The sequence below is a fragment of the Aplidium turbinatum genome, chromosome 12, assembly GCF_918807975.1.
Source record: "Aplidium turbinatum chromosome 12, kaAplTurb1.1, whole genome shotgun sequence".
Lineage (NCBI taxonomy): Eukaryota > Metazoa > Chordata > Ascidiacea > Aplousobranchia > Polyclinidae > Aplidium > Aplidium turbinatum.
In genome coordinates this window covers 6031597-6049766 of record NC_137483.1, presented here as the reverse complement: position 1 = coordinate 6049766, position 18170 = coordinate 6031597, and the positions used below count along the sequence as shown (strand labels likewise).

The following is an 18170-nucleotide window of genomic DNA, read 5'->3' as shown; positions in this document are numbered from 1 at the left end:
ATGCACAAGGGACAGATCATCATGGGGAATACAGAAATTGGTCGATCGATAAGCTTAACCCAAAAGTATAAGAAGTAGATAAAATTCAAGTGCACATGTTATAGTCATGGCGACCTTAATGTACACTGTACAGGCCATGCCAACGTGCGAATCTCAAGTCTGACTAGAGGCCGTTCTGTAACGCTTCATAGCAGTAAAAATCGCTAGTAGCCTATTAGTTAATGGCCTAGTCTGAGTGGTAGATGATAAATAGACTTTGTAGATATTTTGTGTGAATTTGGGCTGCTTTTGTGCAACTTTTACTATATATACAAATGTTGGGCTAAATACTTCTGTTGGAAATCCGAAGAGCGTCTGGCAACACTACTAAAAGTGCAGATTTGTCGTATTGTTAATAATTTAGGAGTTATGTAGTGATATGAGATTCAATGATAACACTACGCAATTTGGATTTTCAAAGCTATCATTTCAAAGAGATTTAAAGACACCTACATTTCGCCTAAAGTTCAAAATCAAAATTGCATAGACCTCCGGTCATTATAATAAGTTAGCACATTGGCAATCCCTGTGCAATTGTGCGTATATTAGCTATGGTTACAATATTACTAGTCTGTAGGTATAGTATATATATTACTATACTATACGTCTGTCATCAAGTGTCCTGTCAAGTGTCAAAGACAACAGCGGTGTGGGCTCTTGAGCGGTGTCGAACCGCCGCCCTTTCGAGTGTCTTACAAGGGCGCTCGCCGTTCAGCTATGCAGCCAACTATTACTGTAACTGCAGACAACATTGTTTTATGTCGTGATGCTACTCTTTGTATCATTTGTTGTTGATTAGAAATAAAGTTTCATATTTGATACCAACCATCGAGAGAAGATTGAATCAGGGTCCAGGTAAGGTTCTCACAGGCGCGGATTTATGGAGGGGGCCCAGAGGGCCCGGCCTCCCCCGAAATTTTGTGAAAAATTGTATGTTTCCGCATCAAATGGTTTGATATGCTTCTAAACAGCTGATAATAGTCCCTCGGCATCACAATTGATGAAAATGGTTGTTTTAATGTCTATTTTTTAGCATATCGTAGCCTATATGTCGTAGTATCATTGTTCATATCTGTTTAGCTTTTTCTTTCTTTTTAATTGATTTTCAAATTTTCTGCCCCCCCCCCCCCCCCGAAAAAAACTCTTAGATTCGCGCCTGGGTTCTCATGATATTTGTCCTGTGGTGGCCTGTTCTTTCACTCGGCCTCTTTTTCTTCAGAAACTGTTCCCACAGAATTTATCACACTCTGCTATAAGTAAGCGGTGATGCTATTTAAAGTAAATTTTTATTTATAAAACAGACTCATGTGGTGGGGAGTCTGGGGACCTAACCTGGGTCATAATTGTGATTGTCGTCGTTATCGTGGTCATCCTTTTGTCGGTAATTGGATGGTTACTTTACGCCAAGTAAGTATTCCTGTAAATATTTTAAAACCTATTTCCTAACAGTAACAACTTATTTAATTTTTTGAAATAAAACTTCGTGTGACTGTATTCTAGATAGCTATAGGCTACTTCGAAACATCTTAAAACTTTTATTCTCTTATTACTTTTAGCTGTCAAAAATAGTGTAGCAAAATGGATGTAATGTTAGTTAAGTTTTGTGAAAAATGTGAGTTTGGTTCTGTGTTGAGTGCTTAGATTTCCAGTGATATCAATCGTCTAATTGCCTTGGAAAACCTGTTTAGTAGAAACCCAAAATGTTGCTTTTTACAAAGCTTTGTGTTTATTAATCGGCTGAAATCAAAAATTTGGCGCTGAATCAAGGCACGTATCAAACAACTTACTAGTTTACTTGTTGATTGGATTAATGCTTGTTGCTGGGCGATGCCGCCGCCGCTGAAGGTTCAACTTGATTGTTTTTTTGTTGGTTATTCTCAGCTGAAGCAGCGATGCCAGAAACCAAAAAAAGAAATCGCAACTTAAGTCTGCTTGACTAGCCAAAATTATTAGCAAGAACAATGAACATAGGCTACTTCTTCTTTTGAGGGTCAACTTGAGGGAATTTCATTTTAGTCTCCTGTTTACAATACATAGGGGAAAGTGGTGTAAATTGGACCCTCGTGTAAAATGGACCCCGGCTGATTTGAGACTAATAGCGGTAGGTGACGTCATGAAGATCACGTGACATGGAAGAGGTTAGCAAGACCACGTGGTAGCAGTTGTGTTTGATCTCATTTCTTTTGTGGCGTAGTTACGAAAACGCAAGTAAACTATTAGGGGTGCTTGATTTTATTTTGGTTCATGCGTTTATTTCGATATAATCGGAGGTCAGAGGCAGGTAGGAAAATAATTTTAACGTTTCGAGACAACTACAACATTCACAGATAGGCTACTGTACCATAACAGTATTAGACTCTCAGTTTGAGATGTTAGTGACGAGCCTGAAAGAAATTTTAGCTTAGGGTTGTGTAAAATGGACCCCGATAAAATGTGTAATTTGGACCCAGGGGTCCAAATTACACGTGGAGGCAGATAACATGAACTATTTTTTTGGGGTATTAAACTTTAGGTAGCCTATGTTAGCAGATATATATCTGTAACAGATGTATCTGTAACATATATGTATCTGTAACAGATATCAGCCCTCTACCAAAGCGATTTCGATGTGTAAATCCTGATACTAAACGGCGAAAATCATCAAAAGCCACAATTTTGACAAGTTCTCCTCATAAAAACCAGGGACCTCAGAATACTTCAGAGATACCTGATAAAAACACTCTGAAAACAAGAGATAGTGATATGACAATTGCAACACCTAAAAGGAAAAGAGGCGGTGCGCAAAAAACTGAATAGAAGAGGGGAAGAAAAACAGACAACAAACAAAATTCCATCTGCCTGGTGTGTGGAGATTCCACAGATGAAGACTGGATTCAGTGTAAAAAATGCAAGGAATGGGCCCATGAAGCGTGTGCTGATATTCGAGATTCCAAGTAGGCTAGCCTATTAATTACTGCGACAACTGTTCATAAATGTGTGTTTCTGTTTTTGTAACAAAAACTTGTGCATGGGATGTTCTATTTTTGTGAGTTATCGATGGGTCCAGTTTGCACAATCACACTGTGTAAATTGGACCCCTTATTTGAAAAAGATGAAATTGACTATTTACCTGCAAGTGCCATTGAATTAGAAACTTGTAGAGTGATGTTAGGTGCTATCCGAATAAAATTGTACATTAAGTTGTATGTTTTGGCCAGGTATGGAAGGGGTCCATTTTACCCAACTGTTGTGTAAATTGGACCCTCACATGAAAAAATTAAATTTGGCAGTGCTACCTGCAGTTTAAATGATTTAAACCCGATACTTCGTTATGTTGTACCTTTCATGTATGTAAATAAACAAGTGAAGTTTGGAAGAAATCGATCAAGGACTTTCGTTATTATCACAGATTTTGCTTAAGGGGTCCAAATTACACGAGTTTCCCCTACCCAGTTCTGTTTACATTGCTGTAGTACGCGATGTTAAGAACTTAGTCCATTGTTTCGATTTTTTTATTTTGAATACTTTATAAGATTGACATTGTCTGACGAAGCAAAGGATTCCGGATCGAAACTAGAGCAGTGGTTTCCAACTTTTTTCGAGCGGTCACCCAAGTAAACGTAGCGATAATGGCGTATTACCCAATATCCTATTCTCTTTATAAAAGAACTAAATCATCATGCTCATATTTATAGGCTATCGCTTTATTTATTACTTTTCAGCAAGTTTTGGATAAGAGATTGCTTAAAACTCACTAATTTAAAAAAAATGCCACAACACAAACAAAACTACTGACTGGCTGTTACCGGCTGTGGTTTTGGTTATCCCCAAACAATCGCTTATTATCCTCTCGGCCCTGGGTGTAAGTTATCCCCAGCTCTAGTTATGAACTAGAGCAGTGCTACTCAAACTTTTTTATGCCGTGTACCGGCTGAGCACCTTCCATCACTTGGCGTCCCGGTCAATTTGCGAAAGAAAAACAAGAGTAAAGTCATTATTACTTTTTTAACAAATACACAAAAAAAACAAGTAAAAAAACACTTTTATTAATGGTCTTTCGAATTTTGATGCGAAGTGTGCGCTTGCTTATTTGCAACCAGCTTATCCAATTGCGGTTCAATGGAACACAATAGTACTCGAAGAGGAGCATGGATATCCAACGCGTTTCTGTGTTTGCCCTTTAAACAGCTCATGGTAGAAAAGCCGGCTTCACATATATATGTAGAAGGGAATGGAAGCAGTATTTTAATAGCCATGGTACACAGTCTCGGATATTCTGCTTTTACTTTGGTCCAGAAGCTTGCAAGGGAGTTTGATTCAAAAGATTTTCGCAACCTTCATCAGCAGATAGATCCAATAGTTTATCTTTTAAATCGACACTTATATTTTACTCTTCTACGTTTACAGTTGGTGCAAATGCAAAGCTGAAACTACTTTTTATAGGCAAATATGGGCTAACAGCTAACTCACTTTCTAAAAAAGAACAAGGTTTATAGCTTCAACAAATCTATGTAAAAACATGCTCAACTCACTACAATCATCTGATATTTTGAAGTCAGAGTGTGGCCGATCGATTGAGCCTCTCACTTCTCTACTCGTTACTGGACTCTGCAGGTATAGTCAAGCACGTGGACACAGCACAAACACACAAAAAGGATGATCATCTCGCATCGAACATTGCGATACTTTGTTGAAATAATGGATAACAATTACGAAATAACATTTCTTTGTGACGTAACGGAAAGTCGTCGTAGTAGTGGGCCACCAAACAGTCTATAGCTGGGAAAGCAGATTGAACATTATCGTTGCCTAAAAATTATTATATAGACGTTTTGATCAACATAAAACAAATTACTCAATTTACAATTTCTCCTAACTGACCGCGTACCAGCAGCCAAGTGCTCGCGTACCGGCACCGGTACGCGTACCGGCGTTTGAGTAGCACTGAACTAGAGCGACTGTCTGATCTCGTTTCATCCATGCAACAATAAATGGCGTTTTAATGCCCAGTTGGATTTCTAATTACATTGTATACATTCAATTGCGCTTGTCGACTGCGTAGCCGAGTGGTGAGAGCCCTGGAACGGCAATCGAAAGAACGCCGGTTCGACACCGCTCAAGAACATGCGCTGTGTTTTTGGCAGGACACTTAAAGGCATGCCTGTAGGTGGACACGAAGATTGGCTTCCTCGCCTTCTCGTCCACTTAATCTAAATCTTCAACCACCAGGTGTCTTCAACCTGGATACGACACACAAAAATTGCGCTTGTAGCCTATACCGCTGCATTGACACTGTCTGCTTTGTAAAGCGCTGAGGAGCAACGCATGTTGCGATGAGTACAGCGCTTTATAAAAGGAAGCATTATTCAGTGGTGAAGATTTATTTACAAATTGTGATTCCTATCTCAAAGCTTGTCATACGCTGTTGTTTAGGAAACTTAAAAGTTGTCAAAAATCTCCAAGCAAACTTGATGGACAGGCCAATCCAATTTTGTGTGAGTAGTGAATATCTGTTCGGAGAATGGCTAATCATAATCAGGGATATTTAATTTTGATTAAGTTTATATTTTGGGTGTACAATATTGTATGTTATAGGCCTATAGTTTCGTAAATCACAACATAATAATTACGCAGTGTGTAAGTTCCAGAACCGGGTTTTTTAGCTGTTTCTGTGCTTGTGTTGATAAACCAGGACCCTCTGAATTTCATCTGGAGTGGACTGTGTGTTACTCAGTTTGTATTTTTACCCATCATGACAAAAATTTCACCAAATCAACTTGTAGAGCTGAAAACTTAGTTTAATTGATTCGGTTGTGATTGCGTAATGGCTGTTACGGTTTAAATTTCCTTGTCGTTTCACCGTGACAAGATCAGATTGATGACAATTGACAATCAATTGATACTTTTATTAATTGTTTAGAATGATGCAGCATTTCATCAATCTTGAAGTCAAGGAATGGGATTCTACGGTTTTCCCAAATCATTAAAAAATTTGCATGTATGCTTGTCTTTGGTATAGCACAGCATCACATTTTTTTGTCAAAGTTTTTGTACCCATCGTTATTTCCATGAACGTAAAAATCAAATGTTGTGTCAACAATCTATTAACAATCAGCACTTTAGTTTTTTCAAGTAACATTTCAGCCCTTCCTGTAGTTCCTGCAGCTTCTTCATAAACCTTTTTCCATGTTAAATCTTCCACTAACTTTCGACTAAAATTCTTCAACGCACACCAGATGATTTTTGTAATCAAGAATGAACGATACTTTAAATATCTATGTATGTCATTTTTTCTTATGAAATCATTGCATTGCGCCAATATATGGTAAGACTTGCTGGCAAAGAATTCTCAAAATCTTGTTTGAAAAGAATGTTGTGAACTTGCGCAGTATCATAGCCAAAGCGGCTTTGAATGAACAAGATGCTCAGTTTGTAATTTTTTCTAACGTTCCGTGTGACGTGCAGTATTCCAAAGTGTTCTTGGTTGACTGATCGATTTATTTTGTTAAAAATCAGATAAAAATGTCATACGTTGTCTGCCACGAACACGTCTCCCGAGAAGGCGACCGCCTTAGACAGAGATCTTCGAACTCTTTTCTGGTGATGTGACCGAGAAATTTAAGTTGCTTTTAAGTTATGCTGTTCAATAATTCTATTGTCAACTAGATTGTAAAAAAAATGGCAAGGGCCACCAGACACCAAAAACGTTCGTAAAGAAGGCACCACCACTTTTTCATCAATATGTTTTTATGTTGTGCCACAGCCAGTTGCTGATAAACAGGTAGTGTTTGCCTGTTTCAGCCTTCATTGATCATCATCATCGGCCATGCCAGGGTTGTCAGATAGCTTTTCAGAAAAAGAGCCAAACAATGTTGAAAAAAGGACCAAACTGGGTAAAAAACAGCCAAATTGTTCAATAACGTTGTTAATAATGCAGAATAACGTCAACAACGTTAATAACATTACAACAACCAAGTCTACATTCTACAAGAACAATTCCAAATCTTAATTTTCTACAGTGTTTCCACTCGAATCTTTGGCATTGGAATAAACATTGTCCAGATAACTTTTGATAAAATACACCAAGCACTGTCTAACAAATCGTAATAACACTTTTCAGTCTCAATTTCCGAAAGGCATTCATTTAATTATCTAGTTTGATAGTATGTGCCAACTGCTTCCAAAAAGAGCCAAATATTGAAAACAAAGGGCCAAGGGGCGAAACAAATTTTTTTTTTGCGCCAACTGCCTCTAAAAAGGGCCAAATTTGGCCCCAAAAGGGCCAATCTGACAACCCTGGGCCATGCCTAAATAAGGCGTCGGCTACCGTGAGTGCTACAAAATTAACTTATGAATGTGCAGTACGCACTGCTCATGGTCGAGAACAATGGCGCATTGTATCCAACCCTCCATACGAGGAAGGAACAAAATGATGATGACCGTGAGTTTCCACAACGATCGATTGTCCATAGTTCTTATTATGTTTTCAAAATTTTGCTTTGTCCATGTTGAAAGATTTTTAAGAGTTTCCAAACGTGGACGCCTCGGTGCCTCTGACCTTTTGAACTTTGATCATGTCAGAAATAAAACATGAAATTTCACATGAGATGTGACTGCTGCGCGTAGGGTAAGGTTGGGACCTATGGTCATAGTGGGAACCATGATCGGCCTCCTTTCTTTGTACATTATGTTTTTTATTGATTATGACGTCATTATGTTTTTATGCTTGGATAACTTTCCATTAATCTTTTTTTAAATTGTACTGAAAGTTAAAAAGCCGTGAGGATTACAGTACTTGTTTTTGTGTTGAGTAAGTAATTTTTTGGGCCAGATGTGTTTTTAGACAATTGATTTGTTGCGCAAGCAATATTTATGATTTTTTTAATGATAGTTAATGCATTTATAAGCTAATTAAACTGGTTTGGTTTAGATAACAATGTTAAGTTTTTTCAGCAGTTTCATTTTCAAAACATTAGGCCCGGGCCCTTGAGCCATCTTGCGTCAGTACCCGCAAGTCGTGATATTTTGATCTCGGTGGTTGTTGTATAAAACAGCTACTGTAGGCTTGTAGTACCACACATTTATTCACACAAACAAAGTTGGTTTTAAGTAACTAAGAAGTTGCATAACCTAAAACACAATAAGGTTAACGCACAAAACTCAACAAACAACATTTCTACTCAGGGCTGCGATTTTTTCTTGTTGAACTATCAAAAATTCTGCGTTTGTTTGTCGAATAGTAATATGACATCACAAGAGTCAGACAAAGCGTTTGGCCGCGATTTACTGCACAAGTTGTGTGGATGTACATCAAAATCACTTACTTAGGTTTTTAATCGCACGCTGTTTGAGTGATTGCAAAGGAGTATCAAGCGCTAAGTTGTGCTTGTGTACCTACCGGACGAGTATATTATTTGTTTTGCCCCAGGAAGAGAACTGTTGTAAACGCGAAACTGAGGATCGCAAAAGAAAAAGGCACTTAGGCTATCGTCGTCGGCTTCAGCTCGTGTCCGAGCATTGGTTTTATCCTCAAGTTGGATTTGGCTTTGGATGGTGAATGGTGATGTCGTATGTGGTTTTGGAGGCCCAGTCTATGATGGAAAAGACGTGGGCAAAAGTCACATAGTGTGGAGGGTGGGGGACATGGCAATCTTAGCTTTTCTTTTCTAGTGTTTCGTTTTTCTTGGGCTTTTTGTATCCTGTTTTTTTTTTGAAAATTACTGTGCCTTCCCTAGTTCTATTTCTCCGGAGTGATCTGTTATTAGCAAGTTTTTCCCCTAAATTCAGATCAATGTTTGTATGGCTGAGGGAGACTTTCAGCTGATCTTTGTATCTCATTTTTAGTCTTCCGGGGGTCTTTTCCCTGTCTCTAATTCACCATAAAGCATTATTCGAGGAAGCCTTGTTGGTCCATTCGCATGACATGTTCTGTCCAGCGGAAGCAGTGCTGCAATATGGTGATTTCTAAATTGGGCAACCTGGCGCGATTAAGGATTGCATCGTTGGTGAGACAATCTTCCCAACGAGTACCTAGAACTTGCCTCAGTTTCCTCTGCTGGAAATTTTCAAGACGTTTGATGTCACGGCGGTATATTGTCCAGGTTTCAAAAGCATAGAGAAGGGTGAATAGAACGACTGACCGGAAGACCATAATTTTTGTGCGGATAGATATAGCATGGTTGTTGAAAACACAGTGGTTAAGTCTTCCATAGGCACAATGTGCTGCTTTTTGTTCAATGTGCTGCTACGATGTTCAATATTCTTTGCACATGTTGGTGCTGTTGAAAGTATGTTACCAAGGTAGGAGAAGTAGGCTAGTCCACTTCACCTAGAGGACAGTATGCACGTACCCTCACGCAAACACAGTTAGGAGCGAAATATGCGAGTTACAAAATGTTTGATGCCAGGAGTTAGAACTTCTACCATTTTCCCGCAGTATTCAAAATGTTCTTCTGAAAGAGAACTTCATTCCATAAAAATAGCGGCTTTTTTCATCTGTAGCCTATTTCTGAACATCTGGTCGGAAACTAGGATGTTTTCCAGATGTGAAAAACTTTCGTAACAAGTATCCAACAGAGTCATTTTAACAGCGCAATATTGTTAATTGGCTCATACGGCGAAATACAAACTAGCATAGACGTTACAACTAAAAGTAGTCTAGGTAATTTCATCTTTAAAAGAAACCCCGTTGTGTCGAATAGCACGAAACGTGTGTTGCGAAATGTTTGATGCCAGGCGGGGCGGACGCCTTGGGAATTTCTCGCGTGAAGCGTCACTTTTAGGCCTTGCCTTGAAGTATCTGGCGGAAGAAAATTGGCGTAAGTCGGCACTCTTATGATTGCATCACGTGATGCTTCCATCCCCCGTTTGTTCCTTGACTTGACGTTCTCTCTCAGTCTTTTTTAATTAAAACGATTTTTTTTTTCTGTAAGGCACGGCGATTGTCGAATAGTGACGGCCCGTGTCGAGCGGCATTGCTGCCGAAAAAGACAAAAATCTCAGCCCTGCTTCTACTAAACGTTAAACTAAACAAAGCAACTGCAGCTCAGTATACAAGACATAACTCAACCGGGGCAAACAAAGTAAGCGTACAAATAATTACCGTAGCGTCAGAGCAAAGTGCTTCAGGACAAACGTCGGAAATCGAGTACCACATTCTTTCCTACTTAAAGTGTTTTCCCAAATTATCACAGTAGTCTTAAAATTACAGCTAATTAAATGAGTTGAATCTATCAGGGTCTTTATGTTCTCAGAGAGCGCTGAAGCTCCGTCTTTTCTTTGGAGTCTTTTTTAACTTGCGTAGTGGTATCTGAGGGACTTCAAACAGTAGGCCCACTTGATGGATTTTCCTTGCTCTCAGAAACTACTTGGTGAATTTTCACCATTACTCGAATGATCAATGCTGTGGTAATAGCGAATTGCAGTTAGCTTTTGAAACACAGTTCCCTCCTCATGTGCTGTGACGAATAGTGTTGAACTCAGTGAGTTATTGTTTAATGCGACTCTTTTGTTTGGCTTGAGGCTGCTGTCTGTTGAGTTTCTGTGTTGTTAGATGTTATTGCTGTGAACTTTGATGAAGTTACGGCAACTTCTGGACCAGTGCGCACTTCCACCAGCTTACTACTTATCGTAGGCTACTCCTATTTATGATATTAAAAAAATTGATAAATGTTGTAAAGTATTCTTTGCATTTTGTTGAGGATCGTCCAGTCCCAATTATGTTCCGTTATATTTATTTTATTCTGAACACTTGCTTAATTGTTTTTACAATGTCGCTTCTACGTTTTTCTCGACCTTTGCTATGTTGACGTGTATTGTTTTTGCTGTGATGGTCAGAAATAAAAACAACTGAACTGAACAATGAGCGCTGGGCGGCCTTATACCATTTGTCCATTTCTAATGTTTTGTGAGGTCATGTTAGGCAAGCGTGTTATAGCGTACAATGAAAGCTATTATTTAGGAATATATATAGGCTGATGAATGAATCAGGTATGAGATAATACGAATATTAAAGCTTGGCTTCGAACAACCTTTTGTTATTGAAACGAATTATCGAAAGGTGGAGCAAAACGGACAACTTGAAAGTGTATTTATGAAAACGAATTATATGTACCTCTATTGTGTTCGTTGAATTCGTATAGTAGCTACCGATACCCAAGGGCGAGTTTAAATGATCGGGGGCCCGGGCACATGGGGTTTTTGCGCCGAGAGCGCGAAATACTTTGCAAGGTAATTTGAAAATCACCCACACCGTTGCAATTGCCTTTACGCAAGACGATCTCTATAACAGGCCTGGACTATGCGCGCCTCCAGTCGAAAACTGAAAACGGATGGTTCAAGCGAGGTTTTTAGCTGTCATGCAAAGTGCTTTTGATTTTTGCGTGTGCAATTGTGATTCAGGGAGCTAAATATGCTTAATAATAACAAATTTAAACTAGGCACTACAGTTTTTTTTAGAAAATTTGAGGTTTTTATGTGTGAAACTAGATTAGCCTGGCAGTAAAGCTGGCTGCTGAGGCCACCAGCCACAGGCTAGTGTGTTATATATGTTTAGTACGGTACATAAATTAAAATTCAACCCAAGCTAATTAGTCTAAATTGTGTGCTTTTGAAAGCGACATATATGTTTCTTTACATCTGTAGTTTAGAGACACTGCTAGCCCTAATGTGATAGCCTAAGTGAAAATGGGCAGAAAATGTTGTGTTATTGGCTGTAGATCTGGTTACGATGGAAATAAACAAATTTCAATGTATGGCTTACCCAAAGATAGTGAAGAGAGAGAGAGAGAGCGCTGGTTAAAATCAGTACCACGAGATAGGCCTAACATAGCAGAAAGCAAAGATACTGTGTAGTGTGTGAGAAGCACTGGGCCTGGCCCATAGGTTGCAAAAAACTTTTGTACAGTAGGCTACTATGGTAAATTAAGGCCAGCAATAGCATCACATCCATCAGTTTTCAATTGTTTTTCAAAAAGTCTTGTTCTTAATAATGTTTGCAAAAAAAAGAGTTGCGGTACGGTACTCAAAGGGCTACAAGTAGTAAAAGAAACTTTTTTGCTGATGAAATAGACCAGTATCACAAAACAGACACAATTACTAGTTTTGATGCAGATACACAGATGAAAAATCTAAACGCCATATCATTCAATCCGCAGTAATTTAATTTGTTAATGAGACGAGCATTGTGATACAGTCTACCGATTTAAGTTGTGGAATCCCATTATTTTTTATAACTTGCACAATAATTTTAAGTTTGATTGTTACCATCTTGGAATTAAACGCTTCTTCTCCTCTTTAGCCAAAAGTAGAATTGTTAAAATGAACAAGTGGTCAGTTGTAGAAGAAGTAGGCTAGTTAATTATCTGTCAAAAGCAGACAAAAGTCGCGGTCAATTGCTAGATGATTACAAAGAAGCAATGTCTTCCACATGATCAGTTTGACGCAAACTTTATTCTCCAGCAATATTGATTCGAACTTTTCAATATTTTACTTGATCCAGAGCAGCATATGAGCTATTTTGAAAGGATTATATCAACCTCCCAGACTAAAAACTCTTACTAGAATTGCATCAAAAGTTAATAACATATGCAAGGTTTTAACTTCTTAAAAACTATTTTATATACATTCCAGAGTGGCCAAAAATAAGTAATTTTTTTGATAAACGAAATATATGTCAAGCCGAGGGGGAAGGTGGGGTTGGTTGAGTCATGTTTCAGATTTTTCCCTATATTTTTTTACCTATTGTAGATACTATAGTTTCGGGAGAGAGTTTGCTTTTTTATACCAAAGACAGGCAAGACACAACAATACCACAGGGTTGAGCATTACAACAGTATATATTTTTTACATATTTACCAAATAGAGCTTCGGTAGAGAGTTTGTCTTGTTGAACCATAGGCATACGAAGCCGAGCAACGTGATCAAGTTTAGCATCTTCAAGTTTATTACATTTACATAAACATAAAACTACGCAACTACGATTACGATTTTACAACTACGATTTACAAAATAGTTTAACATTGAAACGTTTTCGGCTTAACCTAAGCCCTCATCAGGAATCTGAAAATATTGATAAAATGCAATAAGTTTCAACTTCTTGAAGGTAACTAGCTAACTAATTGTAAGCATCAAGAAATACGCAGCGGTTAAGATACACCTATGAAACTCTAAGTGAAACAAAGGTAACGAAGTATGCTTGCTACTGCCCGTTTATCAAAATGCTATGTCATGATGTTTATGATATCATTATGATGTCATAAACAACCTGCGCCACCCCAAATAGTTGCTATTGACCCATGCTTAGCAGAAAATATCTTGACTCTAAAAATATGTAGGCTAGTCTTATTGAGGAAATGCGTATTTATACCATCCGCCTCCAGTTTTTGACTGGGTGCGCGTGGTGTCCAGGCCTGTTATAGAGATCGCCATGCTTTTACGCCAAGCTCAGTCGTCACCTTGTGACTAAAAATTAACCTTGAAGGAAAAAGAAGGCATTTTGCAGAAACCTCAAAGGCTGAGAGAAAATAATAATAACAACACAAAATCACATTTTTCTGCGTCGGGGGCCAGGGGCAACTACACCCTCTTCCCCATAAATCAGGGCCTGTCGATACCAGTAGAAAAAAAATCTTGTATTGGTAATATTTTTTGTTTATAAAAAATGATTTATTCTAGGTGTATCGAGTCTGAATGATTGGAGTCTTGCTCCAAGTAAGCTTATTTTGGGAACATTGCCTTCAAACTCCACGTCGACTCCAAACGTAAGCCACAATCCAGATTCTGTATACCATAACTTATGCCTTTCCTATGCTATCCCCTATCATGCAAAGAAAAGCATATACGGCATTTTGAAAAAAATGAGTGCTTGGAAAATAATCATGAACAACCAAGATCAGCAACGCAAGTGTTCTGCCTTTTTTTACTGCCGGAAAAAAAGTGCCTTCAGAACCAATGCTGCAACGTTTCTCTAGCGCCATACAACGTAGGCTACCGTATATATAAAAGCTGTCTTGCTGTGATGACGCCAAACGACGTCGTTCGACAAATCTTTGGTGCGAAAAAGCAAGAAAAAGCTACGTCATGATCAAGCCACTCGGCATAATCTGTTCTTTAACGAAAAGAGTCAGACAAACAATGAATGCATCCTAGCTTGCAACGGCGCTCATAAAGCAATGAAACTTTTCATGCAGCGGACTCTTCTACATGGCACAAACTCATACATTCTATTTCGGAAGGCGGTAGAACAACGCAGAATCACGTCGGGACACGATACCACAAACACAACACCACATTATTATCACAAACACACACTCAACATACCTATTTTGTGCTATCTCTGTTACCGGTTGTTTCTTACCGTTGTTAACTCCTTAAATTTGAACTTGGCACCCTTTGTTCCAATTTAGTCCAAATCGGAGGAGGGCTCTGTGGCGATCCATTTATTGTGTCAAATAAGTTTTCCATTCTTTAACTATAGTCAGGACCTGATTAAGGCTCATAGGGGCTCGAGGCACAACTAAGTTTAGTGGCCCCTATTTGCAATCTCCTTCGATGCAATGCCATGTAGTCTCTGCGAATGATGAAATATTGGCTAACAAATAGTTCAAGCAAAACTATAACTTCATAAATATTAATTTAACCAATTTACCTACAACTTTCTAACAGTATGAACATTGAACACTCTTATAGGCTACTTGTTGCTTATAGGCTATATGAATATATCCAACCTACGGTATACAGACGATAGGCTACAGTTTTGTTGGCTGAATCAGCAGAAGCTCTCCAAACAATAATAGATAAAGTGAACAATACTGGAAAGGAATATAACATGAAAATCAACACAAACAAGACGAAAACGATAATTATAAGAAAAAAAACTGTATCAAGTTTAAATATTATTATTGACGGAATGCTGGTCGAACAAGTTAAAAGCTTTTCCATGGCCACCTGGAAATGCGGCCTGATTTGTCACATTTTGCAGATTTTGATTACAGCTACTGCTAGTGCTTGACTGACATTTTTTGAGATGTTTTTACTTTTTGCGGTTTCCTAATGACAAAAAACTTTTTTGTTGCCTTGGAGAAGCAGTAGCAAATGAGAAAAAGTAAGTTAAAAAACACTGAATCAGACTGTTATTGAAAATTAACAGTCTAACTAAAATCTACAAAATCAAATTTTCTTTGTTTTTCAACATGTGAGGATGTTAAAACCTATTGTGTCATCTGGGGAAAAGAAAAAAGAAAGCGTAAAAATTTAATTTTTAGAAAAATTCATTTAAACGTTTGCCCAAAGTTAGAAAAACCTGGAAATTTCTGCAAAATGTGACGAATCAGGCCGTATCTTTAGGTGGTCATGGCTTTACCTATCTAGGACACACAATAACTGAAAATGGCAGATGCGATACGGAAATATTGAGACGAATAGAAATAGCAAGAAACAACTTTATAAAATAAAAAAGACATTAACAACACGCAAAATTAATATCAACACTCAAAAACGAATTATGAAATGCTATATATGGACTACGTTACTTTACAATGCAGAAACATGGACAATTGGACAGTGGACACTGTCATCACAAATGGTTAAACGACTTGAGGCATTTGAAATGTGGATTTATAGAAGAATGCTTAAGATTTCATGGAAGAATAAAATGACAAACAAAGGTGTACGATCTAGATCTAGAATACAAACCAACATGGAAATTTTACAAACAATTAAATCAAGAAAATTAAAATATTTTAGCCACATGATTAGCAATAATTCTATTCAAAGACGACTATTACAGTAGAAGCAAAAATGAACGGCAAGCAAAATAGGGGCAGACCACCAAGAGTTTGGACTAATGATATCAAAGACTGGAGAGAACTTGACTACAAAACTGCAGAAGAAAAACCTCACAACAGAAAAACTTGGCGCCTCATTGCCTCCAACCCTCGACGAGAGGAAGAAACTTAAGGAATTGGATGAAAAATCTAACAGATTGGAAATTGAGCGCAATTCATACTAAACACACTAGCAAAATATACACTTGAATTTGAACTAGCAGAGTTTATTAATGGTTTCTTGAAACCTATGAAAGTACGGTATTGACTTTTTTACATACGATAGAAGATTGGCATAAAATGATGTAGCAAGTAGGCCTAGTCTATATATTAGCCTAATTATGGTTGTCGGGTTTGATATTAAACAACACTTAAATTACTAACACCAGTAGAATAATATCTAATACTAATATAAACAAGCTAACAAATTAAAAAGTAAAAGCGATAGTCATTAGAGAAATAAAAAACAATTGTTTTCTCAGAATAATTGTGCCAGGCCCTATTACGTAAACTGTTCAGTCATCATAACTCTTGTTGATATTATTACAATTTACTGTTTTTGAAATGTGAGCTGGTTGACAGCAGGATTCCGGGATAGTACAATAAAAAATACAAAGTAGCCTATTCATAAAAATATTATGGCAGGCTATTCCAGAAATTATTAATAGCCTATGTAACTAAAACTAGTTCCATTTCATTGTGGTATCAGTAATAGAAAGTTAAAACAAACCCACCTCTGTGCAACGTTTTACATGTTTTACTGACACAACAACTTTCACTAGCTACGCCTACGGTACTAATGTAAAAAAAATTGCGGGCCCCAAAACCAGGGGGCCTGAGGCCTGTGCCTCGTGTGCCTCATGGTTAATCGGGCCTTGACTATAGTGAACTAGTTTAACCTACGTAGGCTATATAGGAAAAAGGGTGCAGAGAATAAAATGGTTTCTTCGTATTTGGTGACAGCACAGTCAGACCAGCTCAGCTGAAAAAACATTAAATTGATTGCGTAGTTTTACCTAACAATTTGGACGACTGTTAAAATATAATAGCCTAATTCGTGTTAAGTTTTACTGTCCTGACGTAGTTTCACTATTCTGTAATGTTTAAATTCAACTTGTGTTATAGACCTACAATATTATGCGAACACCTTCTGATAACTTAAAATTATAATTAGAGTTATAATTGTGTGAAAATAGTTAATGAAGTCAGATAGTCAAATTAGTTAGAATATCCGTTAGACAGAAAGACAGCTAATTAACATTTTAAACTACCATTAAAACTATCCCTGCTTACACTTATATAAAAAATTACCACATAACAACATTCTAAGCGACACACTTTCAATCAAACTAGAGATTTTAAGCACTGCAGACATGGCGTGTGACTTCAGTAGGATAATCTCAATATTACTAGATGTTACTTTTAATGAAAATACAGACCTGTTCATTTGGAAAAAAAAGGATGCGGGGGAGGGTCGTTATTTCTCACCCCGTTGGTCGACGTAGCCTTACAGACGAGAGTGGGAGCTCCCGATGTTGGATTGCTCAGCGAAAGCAAGTCAACCTTTAAGTTCTACCAGAAACAACTTAGGTTTGTGGTAGCCTACCGTACCGAGATAGAGCAAAAACCCGAAAGTGGATTAAGCTTTCTGGCTTTTCGTGCAAGCAGTGGCTGAGGGCTGGACTTGTCCGAGAAACGCAAAGCTAGAGTGCCCTGAGCTGTCCTGAACGTCGGGGTCACCACTGCGGGGGAAGGTTGCTAGTCCTCAAATATAAATATTACCACAGTAAGCTACGTATCTAGAACAGAACAATCTACTCCATTTGATTGAATTAAATTTATTTTTCATTGCTGATGTGAACATATAGAAAACAATAAGTTAAATACACGAATTTAAGGAAAAGATGACGCACCAATAAAAGGAAAGATGAGAAAACACTGTTTGGAAAACACTACCCGAAAAATGCACAGCCACCAAACCTAGAAATGATAGAGAAAAAATATAACTTTTATTTCGTCGGTTGTAATTTATAAAAAAAGATCTGGCAGCCTTTCTTCTAAAAATACATATTTGTATGAATAATTTCCTGACAAAAATTAACTTATTATTTATTAATGACTAATTTGCACAATTGAAAGTAGTAGTTTAGCTGTAGGCTTGGGGTAATTATCTGACTTTTGTGAGACTCCAGCAACTGCCCCAACCACTACTCTTAGGCCGAGAGATGGCGACATCTCCGGGAAAGGGTTTCCTTCTTTGCAGGAGATGACCAGGGTAAAAAACTACCTTGCATGCTCAGGGCAGTGGCGTAGCCAGGATTTTTGAAA

At 37.9% G+C, this 18170-nt stretch overlaps 1 protein-coding gene and 1 long non-coding RNA gene across 2 annotated transcripts in view; both read left to right on the top strand.

Annotated features, from left to right (window-relative positions):
* Positions 1–18170, top strand: part of LOC145781078 (uncharacterized) — a 446514-nt gene that overhangs the window by 35916 nt on the left and 392428 nt on the right. The gene's annotated exons all lie outside the window — the stretch shown is intronic.
* On the top strand, positions 1346–6843 carry LOC145781082 (uncharacterized). The gene is made up of 3 exons (XR_014290695.1): positions 1346–1446; positions 5452–5513; positions 5939–6843. It is a non-coding gene; the product is annotated as an uncharacterized LOC145781082 (long non-coding RNA).